General features: G+C 34.9%; 3 non-coding genes across 3 annotated transcripts; all 3 read right to left on the bottom strand.

Moving 5' to 3' along the window:
* Nucleotides 1–1633: 1633 nt before the first annotated feature.
* Nucleotides 1634–1707, bottom strand: TRNAI-AAU (transfer RNA isoleucine (anticodon AAU)). The gene has a single exon. It is a non-coding gene; the product is annotated as a tRNA-Ile (tRNA).
* A 97-nt stretch (nt 1708–1804) lies between these two features.
* TRNAI-AAU (transfer RNA isoleucine (anticodon AAU)) lies at nt 1805–1878 on the bottom strand. Its single transcript has one exon. It is a non-coding gene; the product is annotated as a tRNA-Ile (tRNA).
* Nucleotides 1879–2097: 219 nt separating this feature from the next.
* Nucleotides 2098–2171, bottom strand: TRNAI-AAU (transfer RNA isoleucine (anticodon AAU)). Its single transcript has one exon. It is a non-coding gene; the product is annotated as a tRNA-Ile (tRNA).
* Between the last annotated feature and the right edge of the window lie 11223 nt (nt 2172–13394).

The raw sequence follows: 13394 nt of genomic DNA, 5'->3' as shown, positions 1-13394 counted from the left end.
TATTGCTAATTTCTTGGCTAAAACTAATTAAATTTAATTTTTTGGTAATTAAATATAACTTTTTGGTAATTAAATGTAATTTTCTACTATTTATATCTTAAATTATAATTACTATTAATTACAATTTAAAAATAATTACTGTTAATTATATTACTATTAATAATTAAAATACATTAATTTTTCATTATTGTTCAATATATTTTGTAATAAAATAAATTAATTTAATTTTTGATTATTTTTAGTATTTTAATTAAGCTTTAGGTTTTCAGAATTTTAATTAATTTTTGGTGTTTTTTCATTATTATTTAGTATTTTTTGCATATAATTAATTTTCAATAATTTTTAGTATTTTCAGCATTTATTTTTGCATATTAGTCACTACAAAATTAATTTCATTTGATTTCAGTAAAAATAAATTAAATAACTAAGTAAATAACATAGTTAATAAAAAAATACAACTAATTTTCATTATTTTTCAATAATTTATGGTTTAGGTGTTTTTAATAAATTAATAATAAAATACTTTTATTTTTATTTTTTAATTATTCTTTGTAAATACCCTTATTAATATAAAATATTGTTAATTTTCAATATTTTTAATTATTTTTAGTATTTTAATTATGTTTAGGTTTTTCAGAATTTTTCGAATTTTTAATTAATTGTTGGTATTTTTTATTATTATGTAGTAAAATTTGCATATGAGTAATTTTTGCAATAAAATATTATTAATAAAACATGTTTTGTATTTTAAAATTTCACTAATTTTTATCAATTTTAATGAGTTCATTATGCACAATAAAGGTCTCAGCTCATAAAAATTATTAATTAATTAAAAAGGCATTAATATAAAGTTATCTAATAATATTATGAAAACTATTTTTATATTTAAATTTCTTATTTTTAATTAATTGTTGGTATTTTTCATTATTATTCAGTAATTTTTGCAATAAAATATTGCTAATAAAATGGGTTATGCATTTTAAAATTTCATTAATTTCTATCATTTTTAATGAGTTTATTATGCACATGATAAAGGTCTCAACTCATAAGTTATCTATTAATATTATTAAAACTATCAATTAATATTTTTATATTTAAATTTCTTATTTTTATTAGCATTTATTAAGTTTGATTTTTAAGTGGAATTTAAACACATTTTAATATTTACTAAGCTTTCTTAATATTTATTTTTAGTGAAAGTTTAGTGAATTTTTAAATTAATATTTTTTATTATTTAACCTCAACATATTTATATTCTTGCTATTCTCTCTCTCTCTCTCTCTTAAATGTAATAATAAAATGCATTAAAATAAGAGGCCTTGGAAAACTCAAATGTCTCTCTCTCTTAAATGTAATTATAACATGCAGTAAAATAAGAGGCATTGAAAAACCCAAATGTCTCTCTTTAATAGTGTGCAATTTTATTAATCTAATCAAGATAAATAATAATTACTATTTTAAACTTTTAAAATAAAAGAAAATAAGAAAAAAATGGAAAAAATAGATAAATAGCTTATCTCAAAGGAAAAACATACTAACATAGACTGTCCAATTTTAATATATATACACGACACTCTAACCTGAGCTAATAGGCCGCCAAAGCAAAGAAGGAAAAACAATCAATAAGAATAAATGGCCCATGCAGGTCTCGAACTTGCGACCTTCACGTTATTAACACGATGCTCTAAACAACTGAGCTAATAGGCCGTGCAAGATTTTATTTCGAACATAATTATATTTGTACAAATAATAAGCCAAACGATGAAGAAAAAGCAAAGAATGAAAAACAATCAATAAGATTAAATGGCCCATGCAGGTCTCAAACCTGCGACCTTCGCGTTATTAGCACGACGCTCTAACCAACTGAGCTAATAGGCAGTGCAAAATTTTATTTCAAACATAATTATATTTTCACAAAAATAAGCCAAACGATGAAGAAAAAGCAAAGAATGAAAAACAATCAATAGGAATAAATGGCCCATGCAGGTCACGATCCTGCGATAGGCCGTATAAAAATGTAATTCAAACATAATTATATTTCTACAAAAAGTAAGCCAAACGATGAAGAAAAAGCAAAAGAATGACAATAAGAACAAATGGCCCATACAGGTTTCGAACCTGCGACCTTTGCGTTATTAGCACGACGCTCTAACCAACTGAGCTAATAGGGCGTACAAAATTTTAGTACTAACATAATTATATTGTAGCAAAAATAAGCCAAACGATGAAGAAAAAGCAAAGAATAGAAAACAATCAATAAGAATAGATGGCCCATGCAAGTCTCGAACCTGCGAATAAGCAAAAGCGCTCTAACCAACTGAGCTAATAGGCCACATAGGATTAAAAGGTAATTTAAGTCTCTAATAGTATAATCTTTCAATAAAACTGGTTCACCCATATAAGGAGATAAATTACCTCAAGGTTGTTTCTTTTGAGGCAAATTCTTGACTTTGAAATCTAGATTGTCAAACCACCACCACTACCAACAGAGTCGGTTTATCTTTAATTGATCTTTGATATGAATATTTTTCATGTGAACTCGTTCATTCTTTCTACTAGTGAGCCTTTCCCTCGAATGATTTGTGATGTATATATATATATTTCTTACAGTCGGATTATTATGTTAGCACACTAAAAGCCTATGAGTCATACTTATACTACGAGAAGACTTTGAAATCAATGGACGATCATGTGGCAATGCTAGCCTAGCTAGAGTACTTATATCTCGGCCGTGTCGTTTCGGCGATCAAGCTGGTAATCTGGGTTTCGGTGCCTGCAGATTCCCTGAGCAACTGGGTCAGAGAAGCCTGCTCTGTATCTCATGCCATTAATTATCTCGCTTAGTTATTGTTCTTATGTTTTCTTTTCTTTTTTTCATAAATGCCTATGGGAATGAAGATAAAGTTACAGGTTTTCCATGAACCGTTGAATATTACTTGTTAAAAACGCACTTGATTCTGTCTCTGAAGCCAAAACATCTACCATCACTCTGTGAATTAAAGATCCACTAATTGATTAATTTATTTAAGACAACCTCTTTGATTAACTTGCAATTAACCTCGGCTTCAGGATTGGTAATTGAACTGTGAAATGATCAGTAGCAATCGAATACTGCATGGGTAAGCACTGCTGGGGTCATTTTATCGTGTTTTAATTTCAATGGAAATTAACGCGATGGAAGGAAAATAAACTCAATGATTTTAATATAAATCCAACAATCAAATTCTTGAAGAGGAGCATTCAGGCAAATTAAACCGTTCAATTTGCAGATGACTAGCTACCAGATACACACAGCACACACACACCCCTATATATCTATACATGGATCGACATCAATTATTCTCACGCAATATTACTTAAGGGCCGGGATGGTCCTCTCACCAAATCAACGTCTTGAGATGGCAATGGGTGATAACAAGATTAGTAGTATAAACAAATTAAGTAATTAACATCTAGCTAATAAAGCAGGATATAAACAGAGATAGAGAGTAAGTTTCATTCCAGACCAATTAGTCTGTGTAATGTTATTTATAAGATAATAGCAAAATCCTTGCAAATCAAATGAAGTTCATGCATCTTAAACAAAATTGGTTTCCCTCTCTAATCAGCTTTCGTACTTGAGAGGAAAATCATAAACAATGTACTAATCTCTCATAAAATTTTCCACTCAATGAAAAAAAAAGAAAGGAAAAACAAGAGTGATAGCCTATAAAATTGATATAAAAAAAGCATGTGATAAATTGGAATGGGACTATCTTTAATTAGTCCTCCAGAAAATAAGATCATGAGAAATGGATTAAATTGATCATGGAAAGTGTAACAACGAGAAGTTTTCAACTCCTCACAAATGGATCTCATACAACAAAATCCTTTAAGCCAAGCAAAGATCTAAGACAGAGAGATCCCCTCTCCTATTAGTTTTTTTTTTTTCCTTTGTTGTGAAGCTCTTAAGAAACAAATTCAGAGGTTGAATGTTTTCAAACCTTCAGAAACGGCCCCTAGGATTCCTATGCTTCAATTTGTCTGTCTCATCTTCGCAAAGGTCAATCTAGAAGCTTGTTATAGCATTTTAAACAAATTTGCAAAATCAAAATATCAAAAATCCACCATGATATTCTCCAAAAGTGTTCACCCTGAATTTCAAAGATTATTAGCTAGAGCAACAGGTATCCCGAGGTCAAATAGAGAAGGTAAATATTTGGGTGCAATCATAATCACCCAAAGAGTAGCAAGATGCACAGTCAATGATGTTCTTGAAAAAATCAATGATAAATTGGAAGTATGGATGGGAAGAATTACACTACTAAAAGCAATTGTTGGAAACCTAGCCCAATATCAAACGAGCATCTTTGGCTTCCCTAAGGAAATAATAAAACAAATGGATAAACTTCAGAGGGGTTACTAAAAATAATAATAATTCCTTTGCTCTTACGAGCTAGAACTCAGTGTGCTCTGATAAACCGAATTTAGGATGAAAGATAATGAAATAAGGATAATCTCTGAGTGCAAATTATTCAGCAAATAGACCTACAAAATATGGACTTCCTTGATCATAGGCCTCTTAAGTTGTGTTTCTTGGGCTTGGAGTAGGAAAAATATCCCAAGAAATAGAGAACCTCAGGAAAGGAATAATGTTGAGAGTTAGAAATTAGGGGTGGCAACGAACCAAATTTTTCATGAACTGTTCGAGCTCGGTTCAGCTTTTTTCTAAATATTTTTATAATAAAATATAAAACAAGTTGAATCGAGCTGAATTCGAACTTATAAACTCTTGACTCGAGCCGAGTTCAAGCTCAAGATTCTGGCTTGAACCAAGCTCGAACTCAAATTCAAACCTTATAAAATAGTCTTGATCTGAACTCGAACCTAATACTATTCGACTTAGCTTGACTGGAATCTACCCTATTGGAAATAGAGCAACCTGCAAGCTTTGAAATAGACAATTAGGTGGATCATCAATCACTTAAAAAAGTTTCGCCTAATGCGCAAAACGATTTAAATCGACCTTAAAGTCAAGGATTTCATTGACTTAGAGACAAAGAAATGGGATTTATTTAATGCCTTCCCCAAGAGCTAGTGGATAAAGTGATGGCCGTCAACATTCCATCCATACATCAAAGAGGGTTGTATGGTGTGGGGTTGGAGCACTTTTGGATCCTTTTCAATTAAATGATTTGACCATGGATCGACCTCTTTTAAGACTAATTAAGAAATCAAGAAAAACTAATTGTCCTTACCTACAAACCGGTTGTCCATTTTGTGATACTTTAGAAGATAGGGACCACATCTTAGCTAGGTGTCTTTTGGCCTCGCAAGTTAACCATTTCTAGATATTAATGGAAAATCCCAACTAAAACCTAGCTAATAGACTGGTTGATCCACTCCCCAACGTGATATCTTTACCCACACTCACGCGTAGTGAGTCCATGGAATCACCCGTAGTGAGTCCAACTCTTAACTAAGATATCTTTCTTTCTTGATAGGGACCACAACGTGATGTATAAATTTTCTTTAAAACCCAATTTCGCCCTTCGTCCCTCTCCCATCTTCGATTTAACCATCTTCTTCCGAACAGAAGCATTAGAAGAAGAAGGTGAGATCGCCAAATCCGTGCCTCTATGTTCTGGTGCGATTGTTCATCCTACACCTCGCCCAAGTATGCAGCAGCCACCAAATTTTACAGCTTTATGCATGCAGAGAAGAGGCCTTTTGAAGCTCCAGCAACTTGAGGATGTAAACTCTAGACTATCTAAAATACATAAATTTTGAAGTATCTACACCCTCTTGTTCACCAGACCAATTCTTTGGGATGCTTGCAGAATCTTATGTGAAGGTGAACTCAGATATATAAAATTCCACGAGAGATATAACTTAAGATCTTGGGGTGAGTGAGAATGGATGGTCGTTGTCTTGCAGGTTTGAGAATGCAGTTGCAAGTGTTGAGAAAGCTGGACAAATTGATCCCTGCAACATTAAAATCACAATGAGACCGGAATGCTCCAATTCCTTGAGGATGCCGGAATCAAACCCAATATAATGGTGACTTGACTTCTACAGCTTGGACGCAATCTTCTGCAATGTCAACACATCCGGTTACTATCAGATCTAATGATCTATGAAAATTACATGTGCACAGACACTTCTGGTTATGACTTAATTAGTAAGTTCTGATGTGAATTGCTTCCGTCACAGCGGAGGCTTTGTCAGTTCCGCCGTTAATGTATAGGAAATATCGTTGGTGGTCGGACCAGCTTGAGTTGAGTTGGTGAGATCTAAGCAAGTTGCTGAGCGGGTTGAACCCGTTACAGGGGTTTTGCCGGGAGTGGTTGTTCATCCTACACCTCGCCCAAGGTCAGAGCAATGACGGATTTGGTGGAAAATAAAGAGCCGACGGGTAAGCGGGATTTGCCAGGAAATGCTACAGTTCTTGCCTCAGGGGTTTTTCAAGCAAAGCTTTGAAATTAGAAACTACGGGTTGGTTTTTCATCAGTTGGATGCATTGGATGCATGAATCCACGAATGGAAAAATGACACGTCGACCAGGCCAATGTTAACGCGCATTTGAGCATTAACGTGGTCTGGTCCGGTTCACACGGATATGAATCGGTTCGTGTGAAGACAAACCGGTCTGGAACACAGACAAAATCTCCATTTCTTCCATTTACTTCCACCGAACTCTATCCATACACCAAACCCTTGTCCATCGGCGGCGACATATTCTCCTCTTCTCCTCTCCATTATTCTTCTTCTCCAACGGGTCATCGTGGACTCGATCATACCACTGTTGGTCCTGCAATCCTAGGCGTAAAGCCCCATTTCAACAAATAGTTGCTCACGCTCCCTAACAAAGGCCTGATTCAACAAATTTATATTAGTACTTAACTATAAAATAATGCATCAACTGTATTCCAGAAACTGTCATCTAATAGGATGTGTTAAGCAGATTCTCTATTCAGATTATTCGACACCAACTTTGTGGAAACATCTTCCTTATCAGCAGTGCAACCACCTGAACCCTGGAGGGTTATGAGGCATTATCATGCTTACCAATAGTGTATGCTTGTCAGGTTGCCTGTGACCTTTAACTCATGTCCGATTGACTTGGCTCCTCACTGATGGTTATACATTTCTATTTTTTTTCAATGACAGAGACATCTTCAGCACCTTCAGAATGGTGCTAGAGAAGGACTCATTTCTCATATTTATTCAATGGCAGAGACATCTTCAGCACCTTTGGGATTTGAAATTTTATTCAGAATCCTTGTTTTCTTTCACATAAATGATGGACTCATTTCTCATATTTCATGTCTTCATCTTAAGTCAAAAGAAAAATGATTTGTTTCACTGTAAAAGAAAAAGAAAACTTGATAAGAGCTTGAGTTTTAGTGGGATCAGGTTTTATATTTCGTACATGTATGCTGTGCCACCGGTTGGTTCAGGTTTGCCTTAGACTTTACTGAACAACAGCTTTTGCAATGGTGTGGGTCAGAGTATGATGGTATTTTGGTTTTTGATGAGGTACTCGATGCATTTTGAGATTTAGTTGCAGAATGTGTGGCTGTCTTGTATTATCCACTCTTTAACTACTGTTGGTCCTTTACGTCTAGATTTAGTTGCAAAATATCTGCCGGAGAAGAAGAAGAGAAGAGGAGAAGAAGAATACGTCGCCGTCGATGACCCGTTAGAGGGACAAGGGTTTGGTGTATGGGTAGGGTTCGGTTGAAAGAAATGGAATAAAAAAATTGAAGAAATGGGGCTTTTGTCAGTGTTCCAGACCGGTTCGTGTCCGCATGAACCGGAACAGACCACGTTAATGTTCAAACGCGTATTAACATTGTCCTGGTCGTCGGTCAACATGTCGTTTTGCCATTCGCGAGTTCATGCATCCAATGCACCCGCGGGTGCACAGAACGCGGACTCTGATAGGTAGCCCAGCCCGGTGTTTACAATCCTGTCTCCAGCTCATCTAGACACGCACGAGTGACCCTAAATGATACTCTAACCTTGGGCAACTTCAACTTTCAAAGCATCTCAAAAGTTGGTTGTTCACATTTTCAAAAAAAAAACCCATTCCTCATATACATAAATTGCTCTTAACTATATTTAAATTTTTGAACTCAGACATGTGACACTCTAAGACAGGTGTCATACATTCAATAATAGTTCTTTAGAAATACATGAGAAGTGGGAAGCTCCCATTCTTATATATTCCTAAAAAAATGCAAGAAATGTAGAAGTGGTTATCCACAACCACTTCTTCGCAATTTCAATAGTAAGTTTTATTTGAATTTCAAATATAAATATAATTATTAGACAAATAGTGAAACTCAAATAAAATCTTCTAAAAAAATTCAAATAAAATAAATTACTATAAAAACAAAAAAAAAAGAGTAAAAACCAAAACGATACATATGTGTAACTGCCCCATAATGGGGTAACGTACTGGATAAAATATGACAAGTCTCTTAAATCAAATAAAAATCTATCAAAACAACAAATGAAAACCTAACCTAAAATTTTTAATATAAATGATTTAAAAAAATTGAAAATTTAAAATAGTTCATATTAGTGGCCCCATACTGACTACTAGAGTCATGCCTAGTTTAGTATTATGCTTAATGATTGTTTCAAATATTTTTTTGCGCGTTGCAGTGCATACTTATTTGCACTAGTACAAATGCATGGGAGTGCAAATATAAAAAATGCAAATTGTTTTAATTTTGTTTAATTTGGATTTTACTTTATTCTACTTCATGTCTTAATTTACTTCATTTATACTGCAATCAAACAAAATAAGCTAAAATTTGAAACAAAAATAGGTCAGAATTTACACTCAAATCATTTGCATTGCCATGGTTTTGCATCAGCGCAAATTTATTTGCATTGCAACCAAACACAACCTTAGGTTATTTTTGTTTGCCGTGCAAATCTGAATTAGATACAAACTTTACACCAGTTCAATTTTGCATCTGTTGTCTATAACTTGGTTTGCACTTTTACTTGCTACAAAAATTTATACTATTTGTCACATTTATACTCACTAGTAGTGGAAATATTGCATCTCAAAAATCGAGGCAAAATTTACTCCACCTCCCTCCATCAATTCTCACTCATGTAAAGTGAAGGACCACATCATCTTGCTTCTTACCTCACCCTCAAACAAACAACCCTCCTGCCTTCAATCTCTTTCAAATAAGGTGGGAAACACATTACTTCTTAGAAACAAATATGGCAAAGTTAAATCTGAACAAAAGTAAACCAGAATTTATACACAGTTTATTTGCACTCCCATGCATTTACACCAATACAAATAAAATTCACACCACAAACTAACTGAGCCTTAAGAAATGCACCACCTTATTTGTTTATAAAATAATCAATTCTCTTGATCTCTTCATAAGTTTGTATTAAAAGTAGATATTACACTTGATGCAATTAATTGTAACATGTCAATAAAACAACTATTGTTATGAGAAGGAAAAAAAAAAAGGTATAGAAGGAGGGAGGGACCATATCCATATATGTTATTGTTATAAGGCCATCCATGTCCACATGTCTTGCACATGGAGGCCTTTACTTGTTATCCTAAAGGGAGAAACATTTTCTCCATTATTTAGGGGCCGTTTGGCCTTTGGTAGTTTTGACAGTCAAAAGATACATTAAGCTTTTCTATAAAGATTTGAGCAGCCTAAAGCTAATTTGGCAATTGCATGTCTTTCTGTGTATATTTTCATGTCTTTCTGCGTGAGAATAAAATAAAAAAGACACAAAAAACTCCATTTAGAACTTCCCGAAATCAGTCTAAAATAGGTTTTTCGTGTCTTTTTGATCCATTAACTTTTGGCAGCTAGATATATTACAAACCAAATGAAAAAAAAAACCATGGCACGGTCTGCCCGGATTGTAAACAGTCAAAAGACCATACGAAAAGTTACGAGGACTTAGTTTTGGTTTGGTAATCTGCAGTAGCAGTAGTTGCATAAATTCCTTTGCAACATTTTTATATAAAAAACCAGGAGAAATCTACTTGAAACCCATTTTCTTACAATTCAGTGCCCAGTAAATGACTCGAAACAAACATTGAATGCTTCTATTAAACACCTACTTGTTGCTCTGAAAAAAACGCCATGGATATCAAACACCATCAATTTTTTTTTTTTTTTGGGCACAGAAAAAGGAAAACAGTAATGTTAAGTTGTGGTATCATATGTCATTCAATACAAACCCAAACTTGTGATGCCACACCTTATTGACAATGGCATGCCAGGATATGGATGCACAAATTCGCCTAATTAACCACATTCAGAACGTTTATTTTATGCTGAGATTAATTAAAGCAAAACCCAACAAAAAACAGACACTAGAGATGAAATTTGGAAAACAACTGACGGCAATTTAACTAAGTTTACCATGTAGAAAAGGCCTATTAGGTCGGAACGTCCATAGAATATCCGACCTCATTAATGAGGACAGACACATTGAGCCAAATAGCCTTTGTTTTTCTGTCAGAATACCCATTCCTCTCCTCACATATTTGACTGACTGGTTGGTTATTTCTCTCCTCTTCTCACATATGGAACTCGTATTAACCAAACCAAAGACACTGTGTCCGACTCCCACATGTCCAACAGAAACAGAGGAATTGAAATCCACCAAGCTGGGTCTTTGCAGTCATTGTTACGCCTCCTAGGGAGTGAGAGTGAAGACTCCAGAAATTAAAAAAAAAAACATCATGATTCATGAATCTCCCAGTAAGCAGTAAAGCCAGAGTGGTGGTTGATGTCCCTTCACTCTCTTCTCTCATCAAACTGGCGTTGACAATTTATATAAATGATTTTAGTTTAGGGCTGGCATATACCAACTTTTTGAGTCGATTCGTCAACCTTCCAAAGAGTTTCTGTGTTGTGTTGTGCCCTACCTAGCCTCCTGTTTGTTGGTGTACTGTTGAAGGGGATCGCTGATCGCACTGATACCTACACCGCACCTACATCTTCCATTGTTTTGGGTTTCATTCATTAATGTTACATGCGTTGTACTACTTTCAACCTTTGAGAGCTAGACCTAGTAATTCTATACTCAATCCATTTCACCCACCTGACCTGACCTACTTACGTTTTAAAAACTTAAAAAAAAAATCATAACAGGTAGGAAGATATGTCATTCAAGGTCGGTTAGTCAGTCATTCCGTCTCAATTGGTTAGGTGGACCCTGGACAAGAAGTAAAGCTTTTGAAATTAATTAAGGGGACTCAAGTGGGTGTTGCTGGTTTGGACCCATAATATGTGTGGTGCGTAAATGGATGGATGAATGGTTGATTGATTAATTGATGTGTGTGAGCTCTTGGATATGCACCCAATCCAACCCATTGTAAAGGCGGATAGGGGCCCTCTTTGATTGCCAGTTCATATGATTCAAAATTCAGTGTGGATTGTGGAATTTCTCCAAATCCAATAGTAATAGTAAAGGCCGAAAGGGGACCCTCTTGACTGACAAGGCTCATAGTGGATTTATTCTTAGGAATCTTAGCGAGCAGTGCAGTGTAGGAGATAGCCCATATCATGCATGGGCAACGGTTGACCTGGGCCTATTTATTGTGTCAATCATCATCATGTTTCCACAAAGAATTCTAGAGATTTTGAGCTGCTATATACATGGGGATAATATGGCTTTAAAATGGGCCAGCAGGTGGTGCTAGGCCTGGCGGCTTCTTTTGTGGGGCTTATCTCCCCACCTTTGTCCACGACCATCTCTTTCTTTTTCTCGTCGTCTTCACCTTTTTTTTTTTTCTTTTATCTTGGTTTATTATTTGTTTCATATCTACGAATTAATGTAAGTATTTGCTCTTTTAGTTGGTTTGGACAGGCGAACAAAGAAAACAAAGTTACATACATATCACAAAATTTCATGTGTTTGTGAAGTTGGAAATGATTCAGGGCCAAACAGAGAATACTTCGTTTTGGGTGCTAATTAATTGCTAAATGCTGATCAAAATCATACATCAAAAGCTTAACTTTATCACCTTTCAAGGGTTTACGCGCAACATCAATGAGTGGAGTGCTAGAAATAATGTGACTATGCTAGGCTGTGCGTTGTGGGATCGGTGAGGTCTTTCTTTTAGGCGGCTATGTTTGGTTTGAAGGAAAAGATAGGAAAATGAAGGAAAATATAGAGAAATATATACAGAATTTGTAAAAGCTTTCTTACATTTTTCTGAATCTTAATCACTATTCTAGTCTAGATGACTTTGATTTTTCTTTTGGGTTGAAAGATTGATTTTCATATTTATTTTATGGTTACTGTTGAAAAGTAAAAAAGGTGGGCCAGTCGGTGGCTCACCGAATTTACAATCAGTGGCCCACCGAGCTGAGCCCACCATATTGAACGGTGGCACACCGTTCTGTTCGGTGGCACACCATTTTATTGTTTGCTTAATTATGAAAAAAAAAATTTAAAAACCTCATTATACCCCTAAGCTCAAGTATAAATAGGGGTCCCTCCTATGTTAGTTCAAAACATACTCCATTTCATTTCAGTGTATAGTGTATGCAGTGTGTTGAGAGGAGTATTGTGTTTGGGTGTATTGAGTGTCGGGTACGGGTGTGATTTCGGTGAGGTCATCTTTGTATTTTCTCCTGTTTATAGTAAGAATGAAGCTCCGAGTTGCTGCCCGTGGACGTAGGCATTTTGGCCGAACCATGTAAATTTGGTGTTCTCTCTTTCTTTTTCTTTCTCTATTGCTATCTGCTTTTTATTTTCTTTCTGTGCACGTACAAATTACATTATTTCCGCTGTGCAATTCCAACAATTGGTATCAGAGCCATACTGTTCTGTTCCGGGATTCTACCAAAATTTGTATTTGTTGTTTCGGTATTGCACGTGTTGAATATGGCGAGTTCGAGCTTTACCCGGTTCGACATATCGAAATTCAACGGATCCAACTATGCAATTTGGAAGCTGAAGATGCATACTGTGTTGGTGAAAGAAGATTGTGCAATTGCCATAGAAGGAAAAGAGAAGAAGCCTGCTGATATGAAAGACGAAGATTTTGAGAAGAAAAACCAGATAGCCATGGTTGATATTCTTCTTGCTTTAGAAGATTTGGTTTTATTCAACGTGTCCGAGGAAACCACTGCCAAAGGTTTATGGGACAAGTTGCGGAATCTCTACGAGGGGAAATCGATGTCCAATAAAATCTTTCTCCGACGACAACTCTACAATCTGAGGATGAAGGACAGAGCCTCTTTGCAAGTACACTTGAATGAGTTCAACACTCTAGTAAGCAAATTAGCAGCTGTAGAGGTACGTATTGATGACGAAGAAAATGTTGCTCTTTTGCTTTGTTCTATGCCAGACTCTTGGGATAGTTTGATAATGAATTTGAGCAATACTAAAGA

Source organism: Nelumbo nucifera, chromosome 1 (genome assembly GCF_055504915.1).
Source record: "Nelumbo nucifera cultivar China Antique chromosome 1, China Antique-T2T, whole genome shotgun sequence".
Classification (NCBI taxonomy): Eukaryota; Viridiplantae; Streptophyta; class Magnoliopsida; order Proteales; family Nelumbonaceae; genus Nelumbo; species Nelumbo nucifera.
This window is presented reverse-complemented; position numbering and strand designations above follow the sequence as displayed.